We start from the raw sequence: 21,055 nt of genomic DNA, 5'->3' as shown, positions 1-21,055 counted from the left end.
TGTGGTGGAGGCAGTCTGTGTCTCTGTACACTTGGTACCACCAGGGTCCCCACAAGCCAAGCAGCTGCGCTATCTTCACACCCAGCTCTCACTGGGGCAGAGTTGCCACAGGCTAAAAGTCTTGCGTCGATGCACACAGAGTCACTTTGGTCATGTCCGACTCTTTGCAACCCTGTAGACTATGGCCTGCCAGGCTTCCCTGTCAGAGAAGGAGTTCTCCAGGCAAGAATACTGGAGTGTAATGGCCAACACTGGTTGCCATACCCTTCTAGAGCACTGTATTTCCTGCTGCCCTAGCCATCAGCCCCCTCTGAGTACCTGGGGCTGCCAAAACCCCTGCAACCCAAGCAGCTGCACCACCTCCACACCTGGCCCTCACAAGGGCAAACCCAAGCCCTCCAGGGCAGCCTCAGGAGCTAAACCCCAGTGGCCAGCCCACATGTAGAGGTGGAAATAAAACCACAATCGAAACCCAGAGGCAGTGTGGCTAAGGAAAAAGACCCAAAACCTTCCCACCAGTTGTACAAGCTGCAGATTAATCCACACAATCAACTAAGCAGACTCTGTGTCGACAGAATATATAAAAGGATATTGAGAGCTCCCACAAAAGAAAATGCACTAGCTCTGATAGCTCTGGAGGTTGAGGCAAGAACACAGAGGAGAAGGAGCAGATTAGAATCTGAGCTGCCCCCACAGCAGGTCCAGAGATCAGCACAGTGTTGGAGGGCATCCTAGGGAGGTGAGGTGGACTGTGACTCCCAGCGAGGGAAAGGACTCTGACAGCAGTGACTCAAGAAAAACATTTATTCTTCTTCTCTTTTGACTTGTTCTATAGATTCTTTTGGATTTTGCTTGTTTCCTTTTTTTCTCCCTCTTTTGTAGTTGTCAATTTCATTGGCACTAAGAAATCCAATTAAGCTTTTGAGCTTTCTTGTTCTTTTTTCTCAGTCACATTTTTATTGTCATCATAAACCTCTGCCTCTATGTTGGGCTTTTGCAGTTCTGTGGAGTTTTCCTCTTTTTTTTTCTTTTCTCTTAATTTTCATTTTTTTAAACCCATTATTTTTCTATATTTATTCCTTTGTTTGCTTTCCCTATTGTTCTTTTCCCCTTGCAGTTAAGTCTTCTTTATCTACCTCTATTTAACTTTGCATATCTATTCTTTCTGTCTTTTCTTTCTCTCCTTTCAACATATTTGTTAGTTTTATTTTCATTGTTTATTCCCCAATTGGCACCTTGCTTTAGTTTTGTTTTCCAGTTTGTGCTTTAATTAGTTTTGCTCTGGTAGATATAATTTTTGGTTTCCTTTCTTCACCGGGTCCACTATTGTACTTTATTTTTGTTGGACTGTTTTGATTTTGATTATGGACTGTGAAGAAGGCTGAGCGCCGAAGAATTGATGCTTTTGGATTAAAACTCTTCAAAAAATGGGCATAGAAGGAACCTACCTCATCAGAATAAAAGCCATATAATGATAAGCCTACAGCAAACATTATTCTCAATGGTGAAAAACTGAAAAACATTCCCCCTAAGAGCAGGAACAAGGGTGTCCACTTTCATCACTATTATTCAACATAGTTCTGGAAGTCCTAGCTACAGCAATCAGAGAAGAAAAATAAATAAAAGGAATCCAGCCATAAAAAGGAACTCATTTGAGTCAGTTCTGATGAGGAGGATGAACCTAGAACCTATTATACAGAGTGAAGTGAGTCAGAAAGAGAAAGATAAATACCATATTCTAACGCTTATATACGGAATCTAGAAAAATGGTACTGAAAAACTTATTTACAGGGCAACAATGGAGAAACAGACACAGAGGATAGACATATGGACATGGGGAGGGGAGGAGAGAGGGAGATGTATGGAAAGAGGAACAAGGAAACTTACATTGCCATATGTAAAATAGATAGCCAATGGGAATTTGCTGTATGGCTCAGAAAACTCAAACAGGGGCTCTTTATCAACCTAGAGGGGTGGGATGGGGAGGGAGATGGGAGTGAGGTTCAAAAGGGAGGGGACATATTTATAAATATGGCTGATTCATGTTGAGGTTTGACAGAAAACAAAATTCTGTAACACAATTATCCTTCAATTAAAAAAAATAAAAATTTTTAAAAAGAATGTATTAGAATCTTAGCCCAACACTAAACCAAGCAACATTTATCTATTTTTTAATTTTTATAGCCACACAGAATGTGGAATTTTCCTGACCAGGGAACAAACCCAAGCCCCCTGAATTGGAAGCATGGAGTCTTAGCTACTGAACCACCAAGGAAGTCTCACACTTATCTTTTCAATTCAACTTTATTTTGAGATAACTGGAGATTCATATGCAGTTGTAAGAAAGAACACAGCATTCCCATTAACCCAGTTGCCCCGAGTTTCTTACAATATCACAAACAAGATACTGAAAATGACACAGTCAAGATACAGCACAGATGCATCACAGGGATCCCTCCTGTTGCATTACTATGGTCAGACCCGCTCCTCCCACTCTCCCACTGCAGTCCCTGCCCCCCGCAACCACTAATCTATTCTCTGTCTCTATAATGACACAACTTCAAGGATGTTACATGAATAGGATCATACAGTTATGTCATCTTTGGGGACTAGCTTTTTTTACTCAGCATAATTCTCTGGAGACTCATCCAACTCAGTTCATATATCAATAGTTTGCCTCTCTTTCTGGCTAAGTGGTATCCCACCAATCTCCAAGTCTGCCTAACCACTCAGCTGCTAAAGGATAGGTAGGTTGTTTTCAGACTTTGTACACAACATAAAAACTTCTATGAATATCTGTAATACAAGTTTTGTGTGAATACAAGTTTTCATTTCTCTAGCATAAATGCCTAATACAATCACCAAGTCATATGGTACTTGCAGGGATTCTCAGGTGGTGATAGTAGTAAGGAACCTGCCTGCCAGTGATAGAGACATAAGCAGACACATGTTCAATCCCTGGGTTGGGAAGATCCCTTGAAGGAGGGCATGGCAATCCACTCCAGGATTCTTGCTTGGAGAATCCCATGGACACAGGAGCCTGGTGGGCTATAGTCCATAGGGTTGCAAAGAGTCGAACACAACTGAAGAGACCTAGCACGAATGCACGCACACGTGCATGTTTAGTTGCATATTTAATTTTATAAGAAGCTGCCACACAGTTGTCCAAAGTGGCTGACCCTTTTTATATTCCTACCAGAAATGCCACACAGAATGTGTGATCCAGTTTCTCAGCATTCTCATTAGTATTCTAGTGTTGTCACCGTTTTTCACTTTAGCCATTCTAGTAGATATGTAGTAATATCTCACTGTTGTTTCAGTTTGCATTTCCCTAATTACTAATAATGCTAACATCTTGTCATGGCCTTATTTACCATCTGTATATCATCTTCAGTGAAATGTCTCTTTATATTTTTTGCCCGTTTTCTAATTGAATTGCTTTATTACTGTTTTGAGAGTTCTTTATGTCCCTACATACTGTCTTGTGGGATATTTAGTTTGCAACTAGTTTCTTCTGGTTTGTCTTGTCATCCTCTTAACAGTCTTGTGCAAAGCAGGAATTTCTAATTTTGATGTGGTCCAATTTATCAGTCTTCCTTTTTATGCATGGTGCTTTTGGTGTCAAGTTTAAGAAATTTTTCCCTAGCCCTAGACACTGAAGATTTCCTTTTTTCCCTAAAAGGTTTATAGTTTTATACTTTGGATTCAAGTCCATGGCCCACTTTAGTTGATTTTTATATAAGGTATGAGGTTTATGGTGAGGTTCATTTTTTTACCTATATTCCCAATGGATCCAGCACTATCTGTTGAAAAACCTATCTTTCTTCCACTGAATTGCTTTTGCTCCTTTGTCAAAAATTAACTGAGCACATTTGTGGATATTTCAAACTGTGGTGCTGGAGAAGACCCTTGAGAGTCCCCTGGACAGCAAAGAGATCAAACCAGTCAATCCTAAAGAAAATCAATCCTGAATATTCACTGGAAGGACAGATGCTAAAGCTGAAGCTCTAATACTTTGACCACCTGATGCCAAGAACTGACTCTCTGGAAAACACTCTGATGCTGGGAAAGACTGAGGGCAGGAGGGGGGTGGGGAGCAGAGGATGAGATGGTTGAATGGCATCATCAACTTAATGGACATGAGTTTGAGCAAACTCAGGGAGATAGTGAAGAACAGGAAAGACTAGCATGCTGCAGTCCAAGGGGTCACAAAGAGTCAGACATGACTTAAGCAACTGAACAACAACTTTTGTAGGTATATTTTTGGGTTCTATTCTGTTCCATTGTTCTATGTTTATTCTTCCACAACTATCATACTGTCTTTATAATGTACCTGTAAAGTATTAGGTAGAGTGATTCTCCCCACTTTTTTTTCAAGACCGCTTTAACTATTCTAGGGCATTTCCATCCAGATTTAAGAATAAACTTGGCTAGGTCTACAAAAATAGAAGCAAGGTTTTTGACCGAAAGGGTTCCTGCTGTACAACCATTCTTTTCCTCATTCTTTGGCTAAGGGAAGCAGGCTTTTTTTTTTTTTTTTTTTTTCCTGTCTGTTCCCAGATTGCAGCACCCTTGTTCTATTGGAGACAATAAGGACATCCAAGGAATTCCAGTGCTTTATTGTTCCTCAAGTCCCAAGGGCCCTAGGCAGCCCGCCTTCTTCCCACTCTTCCAGGAACTCCTTTCTCTGCTTGTTTGTGTGCTATATCCAGGAGGACTCAGAAAGAATGAGGTTATTGATCATTGATGGAAGCAGAAATTGCAATGTGTATTTCTAATGTTGCTTCTGGTGCAAAGAGAAGACAGAAGGAAAATAATGATGAACATAAACAGAAATGAACTTCCATACACTGTCCACTATTCATAAAATACAACCTTTTGGTCACGTTTTTACCATACAGGGAGAGTTAGAAGCAAAGCAAAACAAAACAAAACAAAACAAAAAACGGGAACTGTATCATTCAACCCTGTTTCCCCAGGCCCCAGCACAGTCACAGGCACACAGCAGAGCCAATGCTCAATGAATATTTGTTCATTTATTTACCGATTCTCCTCATCTAAGAAAGTTTTGAAATGTCCCAGGCTCTCTTTGGAAATGAACTCTATATTCCTAAAACACATGGGAGAACCAGTATAATGACACAAGGGTTTGGCTCAAAGAAGAATGTGGCTTTGATTCAATTATTTACTATTTGTCAACATCACATTTATTGCAAAAGTGTAACAGCCCCTGAAGCTTTCCACTGTGTCTGCCATTAAAAAGAGTAACTGAAGAGAACACAGTCCAGAAACAGACCCATACATATACTGTCACCTGATTTACAACAAACATGTCACTGCAATTCAATGGGGGAAGGAAGAGTGCTTCAATAAATGGTGCTGAATCAATCAGATATCCATAAAAAAGAAATAAGCCTTGACCCCTAACTCACAGCACATGCACAAATCAACTTCAGATGCAATCTTAGCCCTAAATATGGAAGGTCTAGAAGACAATGTTGGAGATAATATTAGGACTTTAGGTAAGCAAAAATGTATTAAACAGACCAAAAGCTATTACCTTCAGGGAAAATATGGTTAAATAATATTTCATTAAAAATTAACAACCTCTGGTCATCAAAAATGATCACTGAGAGTGAAAACCCAAGCTATAAACAGAGAGAAGATAATTATATCGTTCAAATCCAGAACCAGAGTTCAAATTGCCAACATCCATTGGATCATCGATAAAGCAAGAGAATTACAGGAAAACATCTACTTTTGCTTCACTGACTATGCTAAAGCCTTTGACTGTGTGGATTTCAACAAACTGTGGAAAACTCTTAAAGAGATGGGAATACCAGACCACCTGACCTGCCTCCTGAAAAATCTGTATGCAGGTCAAGGAGCAACAGTTAGAACTGGACACAAAACAATGGACTGGATCAAAATTGGGAAAGGAGTATGTCAAGGCTGTGCATTGTCACCCTGCTTATTTAAATTCCATGCAGAGTACCTCACGCAAGATGCTGGGCTCGATGAAACACAAGCTGGAATCAAGACTGCTGGGAGAAATATCAACAACCTCAGATATTCAGATGATACCACTCCACTGGCAGAAAGTGAAGAGGGACTAAAGAGGCTTTTGATGAAGATTAAAGAGGAGAGTGTAAAAACTGGCTTAAAACTCAACATTCAAAAAATGATGATCATGGCATCAGGTTCCATCACTTCATGGCAATTAGATGAGAAACAATGGAAATAGTAACAGACTTCATTTTCTTGGGCTCCAAAACCACTGCAGATGGTGACTGCAGCCATGAAATTAAAAGATGCTTGCTCCTTGGAAGAAAAGCTATGACCAAATTAGACAGCATATTAAAAAGCAGAGACATTACTTTGCCAACAAATGTCCGTATAGTCAAAGCTACGGTTTTTCCAGTAGTCATGTGCAGATGTGAGAGCTGGACAATAAAAAAGCCTTGGTGCCAAATAACTGATGCCTTCGAACTGTGGTGCTGGAGAAGATTTTTGCGAGTCCCTTGGATAGTAAGGAGATCAAACCAGTCAATCATAATGGAAATCAATCCTGAATATTCACTGGAAGGACTGATGCTGAAACTGAAGTTCCAATAGTTTGGCCACCCGATGCAAAGAACTGCCTCATTGTAAAAGACCCTGATGCTGGGAAAGATCAGGGGACAACAGAGGACGAGATAGATGGTCAGATGGCATCACCAACTCAATGGACATGAGTTTGAGCAAACTCCGGGAAATAGTGAAGGACAGGGATGCCTGATGCGCTGCAGTCCACGGGGTTGCAAAGAGTCAGACACAACTGAGTGACTGAACTACAACAACAGCAAGACACTTAATATTTGTGCATTTTGTTCTATAAATATGTTACACATCAATAAGAAAGTTTATAAAAGGAGTACCTACATAAGTCAAAAAAAAAGCAAATGACACTGACAGTTCACAAGAAAGGACACAAACAGCCCTCAAACATCTAAGATGGTCACCTTCACTCTCACTAAAGGAAAAGGCAAACAGCACACTCTCAGAGATACTATTACCTACATATGAGACTGGCAAAAAATTTTAAATATCCAACATTGGTAAATCTGTTAGTCAACTCCACATATTATTGATGGGAGTGCAAAATGATACAACCTATTTGCAGGGGAAATTAGCAAACAAAACTATACATTTACCTTTTGCCCTAGAAAGCTCAATTCCAAGAATTTACCGTGAAGAAATACAAAGCAACGTATGTAAAAATTACTCACTGCAGTAGTAATTATAAGAGCAAAAATACTGCAAAAAACCTAACTGCTCATCTAGGAGACTGAGTAAATAAATTTACTCATCCACATAATGGAATACTATGAACTTGTTTAGATTGAAGATTTCAAACGACTAATAGTGATTTCCAAATACATTATAAACTGAACAAAGCAAAATACAAGAGTACATATAATGTGTTGTTCTGTGAAATAAAGAAGGACAAACATAAATATATGCTTTTATTTGTTTATTTTTGAAAATAAGATAGACCAAAAACAGGGAGTTGGGGAGTATTTAGATGGAAAAGACAGAGCTATTAGTGATGCTTCTCTGAGTTATTTTTAATATAGTTTGGACATCTGAACCACTTAAATACTTTACATATTCAAAAATTAATATTAACAGGACAGAAATGTAAGCCCTCAAGATTTAATCAATAAAAATGAACTTAAACCTATTATCAAATTGATAGTTGCACTGAAGAATTTATATCTGAACACAGCACTCAACTGTAAGCCCTTAGAACACCTTATATCCTAAGGACAAAGAAAATTTGCAAAAAAAAAAACAAACTCTGAACTTTACTTATTTACTATTAGTAGTGATATTGGTATTTGGTAAAACTATTTTGTTTGTATCAGGGGATAAAGCATATATACATTTATCACCTCCCCACCCAGTGCTATCTACTGAAAAACTCTAGAGGCTACAATACTACAGATACAATGAATGCCCAAGGTATCTTGGTTTCTCAACACATTCATCAGTAAAAGAAACCACAGCTCCTTAGAAAAATGGTGGACTTCAGGTCTAGTGTAGGAACAGTATGGGCAGAGGCTGAAGTACATTACTGGACCAGAAAGCAAAGAAGTGTTAAAAGATTAATGGTGACTTGACAATCTCCCTTTTCTCTCTAGATGTCCCTCTAAAAGATCTCTCTAGGATTTTTTCTTTATACTTAGTGTTCTTAAATTTCACAAGAATATTGCCTTCATCCATTTTGCTGGGTCCTCAGAACTTGTCAGTCCAAAGATTTGGATTATTTCCCAGAGCACAAGAGAGGCTTCTATTATTTATTTGGTATTTTCAACTCCTCATTTACTCTGCTGTATCTTCTGGAATTCCAAGTATTCAGATATTAGACCAACTTGACTGAGCCTGTCTCTTTGCCTATAAGTTTTGTGCCTCTCTTTTTGCACTGTTATAGGAATTTTCTAATATTCACTTTCAAGATTTCCATTTAATTATTTTAATTTCAGCAAATAATCCCTAGTTTTTAAGAGTTCTTCCTTACTCTTTGATGTTGCTATTTTAATGCATCCTGTTATTTTCCAGGTGTCATTTTCTTGAAACTTCCCTAAAGTTTTCATATATTCTCTTCTTAATTAGTCTTAATTAGTCTGTCTCTTCCAAGGACAATTATTCTGTTTGTTTTATCACCTTTTGTTTCTTGTCATATATTTGGTAGGTATTTTTGAATTAAAGAGAGAGTAGCTTTTCCCTCTAGGGCTGGTGTGGATTTCCTCTGCTTTTTTGAGAGTCTCTTCTATGCATAAGAGTCTCTTCCATGCATAAGGCAGCAGGCAGGGAGGTCTGTGTAGGGAAATTAGGGAAATGTTAGACATAACAATGGAGAAGGCAATGGCACCCCACTCCAGTACTTTTGCCTAGAAAATCCCATGGACGGAGGAGCCTGGTAGGCTGTAGTCCATGCGGTCACTAGAGTCGGACACGACTGAGTGACTTCACTTTCACTTTTCATTTTCATGCATTGGAGAAGGAAATGGCAACCCACTCCAGTGTTCTTGCCTGGGGAATCCCAGGGACGGTGGAGCCTGGTGGGCTGCCGTCTATGGGGTCGCACAGAGTCAGACACGACTGAAGCGACTTAGCAGCAGCAGCAGCAGCAGACTTAACAAAAGACAGGCTTTATTTTAGGGTGAGCAGGGGTGGGTCTTCAAACAGAAAGAAGATAAAGGCTTTACTGGGGCATATGCACTCCCTTAATCAAGTTCATTCTCTCCCAGGCAGGCACTTTGATTTCTTAAGAAAAGAAGTCTCTGGTTTTCAACTGAGGGGTAGAATGCTAAGCTGTTCTGTCCTACAGGGTGGGTGTGCAGGTAGAAGAAAAACAGTGCACATGTGGATCACAGCTTAGCTTTTCACTTTTCCTCTTCCGTTTACTGCAAATAGACAATTCTGTGAATCTTAACTTAAAATCTGTACTAAGGGCAATGGGAATCTGCAGAAAACAAGAGGTGGTGAACTTTCCAAAAATTCCCAGTCATAAAAGTAGCCTCAATGTTGATGCTAAGAAATTACTGAGCCCATCTATTTTTATTCTTTCTCTTTAAACAAACAACTAAAAAAACTCTAATGTTTGAGATGGAGAGAAAGATCACTCTGCCATAAAAAGCATTCCATATCTCATTTTAGAGACATGGACATATTCTTGGGTCTCCCCTACAAGTTTGTTTCACCTTTAAAATGTCTTTTAAATTCTTTGATGTCTCTTTGAGCAGCACCTATGGGTTTTTGTTTTTTTAATGTAAGGGTGAACTGTGAAGGATGGCAACATATAAACATCTATATGAGTCCACCAGATAACTCAACTTGTATTAAAACAAATCCTTAGGTGAAGATTCACACTACCTGAAATGTAGGATATAAAAGAAAATTATTATAAAAATTAAACAAAAAAGACAATGCTGGTATTATTTATGCCAATTCAAAGCAAATGAAAAAAAAATATTTTATGGGTATGATATTCAATGGTACTCAGAAAATAATCCTTAGATTTGTTCAACCACCAACTTTATACATGAAACATACTATTTATATACATATAAATATATATATTTACCAACAAAAGGAGATGCTATCTGGCATCATGGAGTGCCAGTGTCAGCTGAGTACTGCATGGAAGTATTTTCTGCCTGAGGCATGTTCCCGTAACTTTAGGTCTCTTTCCTAACGTGGAGAACACAGCAGAAACCATTCTTGTGACATTTCTCTGCAGATTTTCATTAGAATGAGCTAAAAGCAAACATCCCCACCACTCTGATGTTCCCACTGATGAACAGCAGCCATCTGAACTTGGGACAGCTTCAGAGCTGCCAACTTTTATCTCACCAAACTCCTGTGAGTCTACTTCTCTTACCTGCAGGCGATCACTTATCACACAACAATGGTAATAACCAATTCATGTCAGCTTTGAGTGTTTCCTTTCTTATACCAAATTCTTACCTAGTGCTTACATATTAGCCAGACACTATTCTGGCACCTTACAAATATTAGTATCTGTAACAAATTTAGGAGGTGGGCATCAAAACCATCCTCGTGTATAGATGAGGAGGCTGAGCTACAAAGTAGGTAGCTTTCCCAAGGTCACACAGTGAATAAACTGCAGAGCTAGGATTAGCACCTAGGTAACCTGGCTCTAGTCCATGAATCATTATCATGAAGGGAGGGGGAAAAGTCTTATATCAGAATAAGAGAGAAAATTTAAAAATGTAATCACATCTCCCATTTTTTAAACACCCACCATGTACCAGACTTTCACATATTATTATCACTATTCCTGACAAATGAAGACAAGTAAACCGAAGCTCAGAGTGTGACTTGTCTCTAATCACAGGGCTGGTGGGACAGCTGGAATTGGAACCCAGGGCAGCCTGGATCCAAAGTCCCTACTCTTTTCAAAATGTTTCGCTGCCCCCCTTATCACCTGGAGAAGAGAGAAGTTCGCTTGTTCCCTTTAACAGAGCAATCTACGATGTTAAAAATGCTGTCCCTAGATCTGGCCCACATCCTAGGTCTGACACCTTGAGGATTTTATTTTTACACCAGCCTTCCCCACAGACTCCAATTTTTCTTCAGAATACCATTCCCCAAGGGCCAGAGGCAGAAGCATGAGAGCAAATATATAGTTTATGCAGAGTTGATGAAATGACCAAAAAAGGAAGGTAGGGCAGTGACTAAAACAAGGACATTTCTGGGAGTCAAATTATATTTCCACAATAAGAGAGACAAAGTATGCCTAATATGATAAGGAAAATTCCACTATCCCTCATCCTCAGACAGTATTCTCATAATGTGAGTAAAAATTAAACTGTCTGGATGATTTCTTAAAATCCAAACACTGGGTTACAGTGTGAATGAAGAATGCTTTAGATTTTTAAAAATTTTGTAATCATGCTTTAGAACTCTGAAGTCAGTCTAAAACTGTCTTATCCTTAAACCCCTTTAAAATGCAACTGGCAAGGTTGCCATTCAGCATTTATATGCAACTTCTAGGAATGACATTAATTCAGTTTCATGTGAGGAAGGTGAGACATAATCCCTCTTTTACATTTGTGGAGATTTATGAGGCAGATATTTGTCCCTAATAAATGTGGGACAGATAGCACAAAGGAGAGTTTGATCCTACATTACTGAAGTGAAGCAATACGAAAGAGAAGATAGTGACTCAAAAATGGAATAAGACTTTGAGGCCATGCTCCTAAATGAAATAACATAAATCAATAACCAAAGAAAATTTTCACAGTGAACCTAGGGAACAATCTTCAAGAGCTTTTTAATCCTATCTCTGCATTATTTTTTAATGCAATCTGCTTCATGATAACCTGGACTATTCCACTTATCAGAAACCAAAAAAAAAAAAAACACAAAAGAAGAGACACAACCCCTGCCTTCAAAAGTCTGGAAACATTATAAAGACCAAGTGAAATGCCAATTATTTTTAAATTCACTAAGGTAACAATTCTTTATCTTCAAATTCACAAATTCTTATTTATTAATATAAGCATCATTACATAGTTCTTAAAAAATCAATGAAAAACCATGGCGATTAATAAGCAAATCATAAATGGAAGATGCAAAAGACCAATCATTTTTTGAAACAATGTTCTGTCTCATTAGAATAAAAAGAAAAATAAAAAGTTTAATAAAAATTACAAGATTTTTTTTTTGCTTAGCAAATTTTCAGAGGTTTAAAAAAGATGAAAATAATTCTGACAAAGTAATACTCTATCAATGGAAATGTAGCCTTACTATAATTCAACAAGCTTATCAACAGCCTTAAAAAAACACTTCTAGGTTGGCACAACATTGTAAATCAACTATACGTCAATTAAAAAAAAAACTCCTAGAGACTTCCTTCCTGGCAAAGAAAAACAAGCTGTGGCAGACCAATGCACCAAACAAAAACAACCAAAAGAGCCTGAATAATTTTTTTTCAACCTCTTTGAAGTCACCTAAGAGATACCAAAGGAGGGATAACTTGAGAGGCCTAGATCTTATAGAGAAGTAAGTATGGAAAAGTGAGATAACTCAGCACTCAAAGATACTTCTTCCCTGGAGGCATGGGCCAATTCTAAAATGCCAGCTCAGTGGCTTTCTCAAGGCAGGAAGAAGCTGAGAGCCTGAAAACTGGCAGCTGAAAGGCTTAAAAACAGTTTAGAAGCTTAAGGTTGAGTAAGAGAGCCAGCTGGGAGGCTGAGAAACTGAGCAGAAGAGAGTCCATATCAGTCTCAAGGGGCTGGAAGTTGTGCTCAGGGCCAGGGAGGGTGGGAGAAAAGACTTCTGCAGGATTTCAGCCCTGGAAGAGGCATGGACAGGAAACTGGACGGTGCTCATAACACCAAACACCAGCTTCGAGTCAGCTCAAGTTTAAGTTTCTTAATCTTAACAAAGTCTCCATATCAAGTTTATTTTTAAATTACAAATAAGACCCCAAAAGCACTAGCTATAAAGGAATGACTGAAAAGCTGACCAAAAGAAAGTAAAGGTAAGCCAGAAAACAGAAAACACTTGAAATCATATAACTGACAAAGGACTCATATGGACAAATATATCAAAAATAAATAAATAAACCCAGTTGAAAGATGAGCAAAAGAATTGGAATAGAAACTTCACAAAGGAAGATATCCAAATAGCCACACACACACACACACACACACACACAGTAAAGGTGCTCTTCCTCATTACTCATCAGAAAAATGCAAATGAAAACCACAGCAAGACACAAATCCAATAGAATGGCTACAATTAAAAAGACAGAAAATCAGCAAGTTTTTGGTCAGGATGTGGTACAAACAAAACTTTCAAACACTGATGCTGGGATAGAATGTAACTGGCTATAGAAAACAGCTTGCCATTTATAGTAAGTTTATAGTTAGGCCTGCTCCATAACCTAGTAATCCCACCCTTGAGTATACACTGAACAGAAAAGCTCACATTTGTGCACCAAAAATCAAGTACAAGTATTTTGCTAGCAGCACGATTAAAAATATCCAAAAACAGAACATCAATAGTAGAACTGATAAATAAATGTGATGTATTCATAAATGAAATACTATACAGCCATGAAAATGAGAAAACTACTGCAACAAACCACATCAATGAATCTCATCAATAAAATATTAAGCAAAAGACACAAAAATGTATACACAATATCATTCCATTTAAATAAAATTCAAAAAAGGCAAAATTAATTTATGGTGTTACTAACCATTGATTAACTCTGGGGAAGAGTACAAGTAATGACTGGGAAGGAATTTATAGGAAGTTCTGAGAGGTTCTTGAGAAGCTAGCAACATTTTCTCCTGATCCATGTGGGAGTTACATACATGGATTTATTTTTTCAAATTTCAATTTTCACATGAGTCCCTTATGACTTGTCTATCTTCCTGTTGTATGTAATACTTCAAAAAAACGCTATTAAAAATGTACAGTCATCCACACTACAATGAGAAGCCCATCACCACAACCAGAGAGTAGCCCCCAAACACCACAACCAGAGAAAGCCCACATGTAGCAATGAAGACCCAGCACAGCCAAAAGTAAATAAACAAAAATTTAAAAAATACATACAGTCATCTCTCAGGATCTGTGGGGAACTGGTTCCAGGACCCCCCATGGATACCAAAATCGGCAAATGCTCAACTCCTCTATATAAAATGGCACAGTATTTGCAGTTAAGATATGCATATCCTCCCATATATTTTAAATCACCTCTCAATTACTTATATTATACTTATAATGATACCTAACACAATATAAATGTTATATAAGTAGTTGCAAGTGCATGCAAATTCAAGTTTTGCTCTTTGGAACTTTCTGAAATTTTTTTTAGTTCCTTTCAATTCACAGATCATTGAATCTACAGATGCGGAAACTGCAAATACGAAAGGCTGACTACTAAAAGTTTCTAAAACTTGTACTTCTCAGGATCCATTCTTTAGAAGTATTTTTAAATGCCCTTTAAAAGTTCAAGTAATAAAATATATATAAAATCTTCCAGACCTTGGGTTAGGCAAAGAATTTATACACGTGACACCAAAAGAATAAATTAACAACATGGACTTCATAAAAATTCAATTTTTTGCATTTCAGATGACATAATTAAGAATTTTAAAAACCAAGAAACAGACTCAAAGTATTTGCAAAAACATATCAAATAAAATACCTATACCTAGAATTTGCAAAGAACACTTACAACTTAATAGCATTTGAACTAAATTGATAATTGGACAAAAATATGAATAGAATATTACAACAAAGAAGATATACAAATACCTAATAAGCACATGAAAAAATGTTCAACACCATTGCCATTAGGGAAATGCATATTAAAAACCACAATAAGATATTAACACCCACTAGAATGGCTGTAATAAATAAGACAAACAACAACAAATGTTAGTGAGGATCTGGATAAATAAGAACCCTTATATATTCCTAGTGGGAATGTAAAACTATGAAGCCACTTTGGAAAATAATTTGGCAGTTTCTCAAATAGTTAAAAAAATAACACTCCTACAGAACTCAGCAATTCCACTTTTAAGTACTGACCCAAGAGAAACAAAAATGTGTGTCTACACAAAGACTTGGACGTCAATGATCACAGTATTATTATTCTTTATAGCACAAAGCTAGGAACAACCTAGATGTCTATCAACTGGTGAATGGATACACAGAATGCATTAGAGGCATACCCCAGAGATACTGTGGGTTTGGTTCCAGACTACCACAATAAATTTTAGCAAGTCTCACAGGAAAGAGTCACACAAACTTTCTGGTTTCCTAGCGCATATAAAAGTTATGTTTACACTATAGGGTAGTCTATTAAGTGTTCAAGAGCATTAAGTCTAAAACACAAGGTACATATATTAACTAAAAAATACTTCATGGCCAAAAAGTGTTAACCATCATCTGATAACACAGCGTTGCCACACATCTTCAATTTATAAAAAAAAAAAAAAAAAGGTAAAAAACACAATGTGTGAAGCTTAATAGAGTGAAATATAATAAAACAAGGTGTGCCTGTATATCCCTACAATGAAATACGTCCAGCAATAAGAAGTAATAATGTACTGATACATGCTATGTCATGGATGAACCTTAAAAACATGATAAGCAAAAGAAATCAGTCACAAGAAACCATGTATTGCATAATTCCACTTAGATGAAATGCTTAGCAAAGACAATCAGAGAGACAGAAAGTAGATCAGTGGTCACCTGGAACTAGGAATAAGATGAAGAATTAACTATAAATGGACATGAGGAATCTTACTGGGTGGGGGAGAAAATGTATTAAAACTGATTATGATAACAGTTGCACCACTTGGTAAAATTATCAAACACCAGTAAACAACTATATAATTGAAATGGCTGAATTTTATGATATGTTAAATATATCTAATAAGGCTGTTAAAAATTCATGTACAGAGTAAAATGAAACTAATCTAAAGGTTCACATTAAGGAAACAGATTGAGTTAATTATGCGATTTATATAACAGAATGCTATGTAGCCATTAAAGCTGTATTTGAACAGTGTTTAATAAAGATACAAGAAAATATTATGTGAGCAGATTGAGTAAAGAAAACAGACTATGAAGTCATATATACTGTATGCTCTCGATAAATTTTTAAAGTTCTTAAAAGGAATTAGAAGGAAATATCAAAATATGAACAGATGTTTCTGACCAACAAGAGCAGTGATTTACACTTTTTCTTACTCTTCTTTATTTTCTAAATCTCGTAAAATGAGTAGTTTTCTTACATTCAAGATTTCTCCTTGAAGAATGTTTTCTTGTATTATAAATACATGAAATACAAACATTAACATTTCTGTTTAATGGTAAGACATTCCTTTAAAAAAAGAACTCTACTTATGTGTTGACAGTAAGGAAGCAAAATAAGCATTCGCCTGCCTGTCTCAACATGCCTACTGTTCATGTGTAGAACAGAAGATGGTGTTTGAGAATTTGGAAAATGGTGACAAGAAGAGTTACTCAAATGTTCCTTATCCTTTAGGAACCCTCCTATTGTTGGTGGGAATGTAAGTTGGTGCAGCCACCACAGAAAACAGTACAGAGGCTCCTCAAAAAGCTCAAAATAGAATTACCATATCCAGCAACCCCACTGCTGGGCAAATATCTGGACAAAAGTCTAATTCAAAAACATACATGCACCCATATATTCATAATACTACTATTCAAAGTAGTCAAGGCATGAAAACAATCTAAATGTCCATCAACAGAGGAATGGATATAGAAGATGTGATACATATACACAATGGAATACTACTCAGCCATAAAAAGAATGAAATAATGCAATTTGCAGCAACATGAAAGGACCTAGAGATGATCATCTAAGTGAAGTAAATCAGAGACAGACAAATACCATAGGATGTCACTATATGTAGAATCTACAATATTACTCAAATGAACTTATTTATGAAATAGAAACAGACTCACACACATAGAGAACATACCTGTGGTTGCCAAGGAGGGGGGGTGTGGCAGGATGGAGAGTTTGAGGTTAGCAGATGCAAACTATTATACGTAGGATGGATAAACAACAAGGTTCTACTGTATAGCACAAAGAATTATAGTCAATATCCTGTGATAAACTACAGTGGAAAACACATGAAAAAGAATGTATATATACATACAACTGAATCACTCTGCTGCACAGCAGAAATTAACACAATATTGTAAATCAATACACCAACACTGTAAATCTATACATCAATAAAAAGTGAAAGTTTTTAGAATGTCCCTCATCCTTTGGTCAAGTGTACTTTTATTATGCAAGAAATGGACTCTGATCAGTAAAGGGCATAAGAAACATGAGAAGAACAGAATTTTGTTATCCTTCAATGTGCAAAATTTAAATATGGTAATCTATCATCACTACTTTTAAAAGTACCCCATATTTCTTCCAATATTATCTATTAATTTAAAAAACAGTGTCTATCTTTTCACATTACTCTCTAGATCACTTTTCTGGTTCCCACAAACATCTCTTGGGAATCAATGAAATTTTAAAAAGCTGCTAATTATTGTTTGCTTTCATGCTATTCTGCAAAAGCTTTATTTTTTTAATCCCGCTTTACAGTCATCTGAATTTCTGGGTACAGCTCAGCTTGCCACTCCACTTTTTAAAACTGTTTCCTTAACCAACTCTAAGTTGGCTTAAAACTCAACATTCAGAAAACAAAGATCATGGCATCTGGTCCCATCACTTCATGGGAAATAGATGGGGAAACAGTGGAAACAGTGTCAGACTTTATTTTGGGGGGCTCCAAAATCACTGCAAATGGTGACTGCAGCCATGAAATTAAAAGACGCTTACTCCTTAGAAGAAAAGTTATGACCAACCTAGATAGCATATTGAAAAGCAGAGACATTACTTTGCCAACAAAGGTCCGTCTAGTCAAGGCTATGGTTTTTCCAGTGGTCATGTATGGATGTGCGAGTTGGACTGTGAAGAAAGCTGAGCGCCGAAGAATTGATGCTTTTGAACTGTGGTGTTGGAGAAGACTCTTGAGAGTCCCTTGGACTGCAAGGAGATCCAACCAATCCATTCTGAAGGAGATCAGCCCTGGGATTTCTTTGGAAGGAATGATGCTCAAGCTGAAACTCCAGTACTTTGGCTACCTCATGCGAAGAGTTGACTCATTGGAAAAGACTCTGATGCTGGGAGGGATTGGGGGCAGGAGGAGAAGGGGATGACAGAGGATGAGATGGCTGGATGGCATCACTGACTCGATGGACGTGAGTCTGAGTGAACTCCGGGAGTTGGTGATGGACAGGGAGGCCTGGCGTGCTGCGATTCATAGGGTCACAAAGAGTCGGACACGACTGAGCGACTGAACTAAACTGACTAAGCAACCCTATAACCCATCTGACCCTACACAACTATCTATATGAGGATTCGACATTTAATTTTTCTTTAATAGTTACACGGCACAACATAAGTTTCCAAGGTGTTATCTAATTAAAACTAAATGTTTCCACCATTATAAATATTTCTTCTGAAAATGCTGTTCTCTCTTCTCCACTTCTCTTAACAACACATGATTCTGGCATGTCCTTTGGAGGGAATCAAAACTCAGGGTAAAAGTAAGTTTTTATTGAGTACTTTCAAGCCCTTCCTCCAGATGCCCATTGCGTCCACCGCAGCAGGGGTCAGAGTGCCTGGTTACTGCTTACTTGCTATGTGTCATTGGGCATGTTACTTACTCTCTCATTTTCTCAGGTCCTCCTCAGAAAAATGACCAAGGGGTACCTTAGTTGCTAAAGCTGCAGTGGGGCCTTGTTAAATGAAACAGCACATGTAAAGAAGTGGCACCCAGTTGGTTCCCAGTACTTACAAGCTGGCAGTTCTACTCAGACAAGAAAACCATGTTCTTCCCAACACCCGCACTTCAGTGACAGGGAGCATTCTATCCCTCACCCTCGGAAATGACTATTTCCCATATGATAAAGTGTTAGTCGCTCAGTCGTGTCTGACTCTTTCTGACCCCACTGGACTGCAGCCCACCAGGCTCCTCTGTCCATGGAATTTCCCAGGAAGGAATACTGGAATGGGTTGCCATTCCCTTCTCCCAGGGATCTTCCCTACCCAGGGATCGAACCCAGGTCTCCTGCATTTCAGGCAGATTTCTTACCACCTGAGCAACCAGAAAAGTCAACCATATGTCACGCAAACTGAATTTAAACTTGTTTTTCACCTCAAGATTCTACACTGTGATTTTTGACACAATACCTTTGGTTCTCTTCCTCTGACCTTCTTCACTCCAGCTTCTGCCTCATTTATTTCAGAGAAGTGATCTTCAAAGTCTCTTTTCAGAACAAAAGAGATACAGTTTTTCTGTCATTGCTTCAAATCTGGTCTACGTCTGTATTCCTTCCTACACCCAGAAACAGTCCACTACCACCATGCCCAGTTTACTCCTCTACTGCCAGATGCAACTACAGCATGGCCTTCTTGTTTTTCAGAACAACACTTGTTGTTGCTGACTATGACCACCCCTGAGGGGTGCAGCCAAGCCAATTCAACAAAAATGCTTAGGGCATCGACCACGTGCCAGGTAGTGTGCTACTTGTTGGAGATTCGTGGACATGCTATCAAAAACAAATAGGGGACATATACACTTACACTATGGTCTCCTCTTTACATTTACACTACGGTCTCCTCCAAGCATCATCTCTTGGTATAAGACAGTGTTTTAAGATTCCCTATCCCCACCATCTTAGTATCCCACACACTTCAGCATCAATTAGACCAATTTCTCTGATGGTATAATAGAAATGTCACAGAATGTGGACCTGGAACACCTTAATGAATCACCAGATACTTCAAATAACCTCTTGAGTATATACTTGTATATCTAATAATAAACATTAATATATATCTTACTTTTATCAGTTCAGTTCAGTTCAGTCACTCAGTCATGTCTAACTCTTTGCACCCCCATGGACTGCAGGACCCCAGGCTTTCCTGTCCATCACCAACTCCTGGAGCTTGCTCAAACTCATGTCCATTGAGTTGGTGATGCCATCCATCTCATCCTCTGCCGTCCCCTTCTCCTCCCACCTTCAATCTTTCCCAGCATCACGGTCTTTTCCAATGACTCAGTTCTTCGCATCAGGTGGCCAAAGTATTGGAGCTTCAGCTTCAGCATCAGTCCTTCCAATGAATATTCAGGACTGATTTCCTTTAGGATTGACTGGTTTGATCTCCTTGCAGTCCAAGGGACTCTCAACAGCCTTCTCCAACACCACAGTTCAAAAGTATCAATCTTACTTTTTGTATTCCTTTAAAAAGATGCTAAAATCCTTGGTCCCTTGGCCCTGTAAACATAATTATTACCTAGCAAATTCCAATAATCAATGTGAGGGAAAATATGGAATTACTAAACATTTTCCTAAGTGGGAAGTCAGAAAATGGTGGAAGAAAAACAACATAGAGCAAAAGATTATTCTGCTCTTGGCATGCCATTTCAAAATAGGATCGCTGAAGAGCAAAGCTGACTCATCCTCAGAGATAATGGCAATTCTCTTTTGACCTTGATTCACTCCCATGATCAAAGTAATTTGTTTAACTTGGGAAGATTCTGAAAAATCTAAAGGTCATACTTCAAATTCTTGGAACTCAAAAATCTATGAAGACTTTAGCTTTAATATTTGAAGTGGCCACCAAATAAAGACAAAGGAAAAGTCAACAGAATCATCATATGCCAACTAAAATTACCTCACTTGCACATCTTAACATCCACCTGATACTCAGTCTTTCAGCATGCTATTCATGTTATAAATCTTTGACATATACTTTTCAACTAAACATATACTCTTTACATTCATTCCCTTCCTTTAACAAATCATTATTAAGCATCTGCTGTCCACCAGTTTCTGATTAAGCATGGCATACAATGAAAACCAACAGGTATATCTCATCTTACGTAACTCTCAAGTCTAGTGGGGAGACTCACTGTGA

At 37.9% G+C, this 21,055-nt stretch overlaps 1 protein-coding gene across 9 annotated transcripts in view; it reads right to left on the bottom strand.

Moving 5' to 3' along the window:
* The window catches only part of GPR63 (G protein-coupled receptor 63), a 62,049-nt gene that overhangs the window by 28,214 nt on the left and 12,780 nt on the right, over positions 1-21,055 (bottom strand). For 3 of the 9 annotated variants that reach the window (XM_055535446.1, XM_055535440.1, XM_055535439.1), the window contains one exon: positions 8,707-8,859. The exons of 3 other annotated variants lie outside the window; for them this stretch is intronic. The gene's annotated coding sequence lies outside the window, so the exon portion shown is untranslated. Of the gene's footprint in view, positions 1-8,706; positions 8,860-10,129; positions 10,237-19,324; positions 19,401-21,055 lie in introns of all 9 variants that reach the window. 3 more of the 9 variants (XM_055535441.1, XM_055535442.1, XM_055535445.1) reach the window with 2 other exon arrangements.

Source organism: Bubalus kerabau, chromosome 9 (assembly GCF_029407905.1).
Source record: "Bubalus kerabau isolate K-KA32 ecotype Philippines breed swamp buffalo chromosome 9, PCC_UOA_SB_1v2, whole genome shotgun sequence".
In the NCBI taxonomy this organism is placed as follows: domain Eukaryota; kingdom Metazoa; phylum Chordata; class Mammalia; order Artiodactyla; family Bovidae; genus Bubalus; species Bubalus kerabau.
This window is presented reverse-complemented; position numbering and strand designations above follow the sequence as displayed.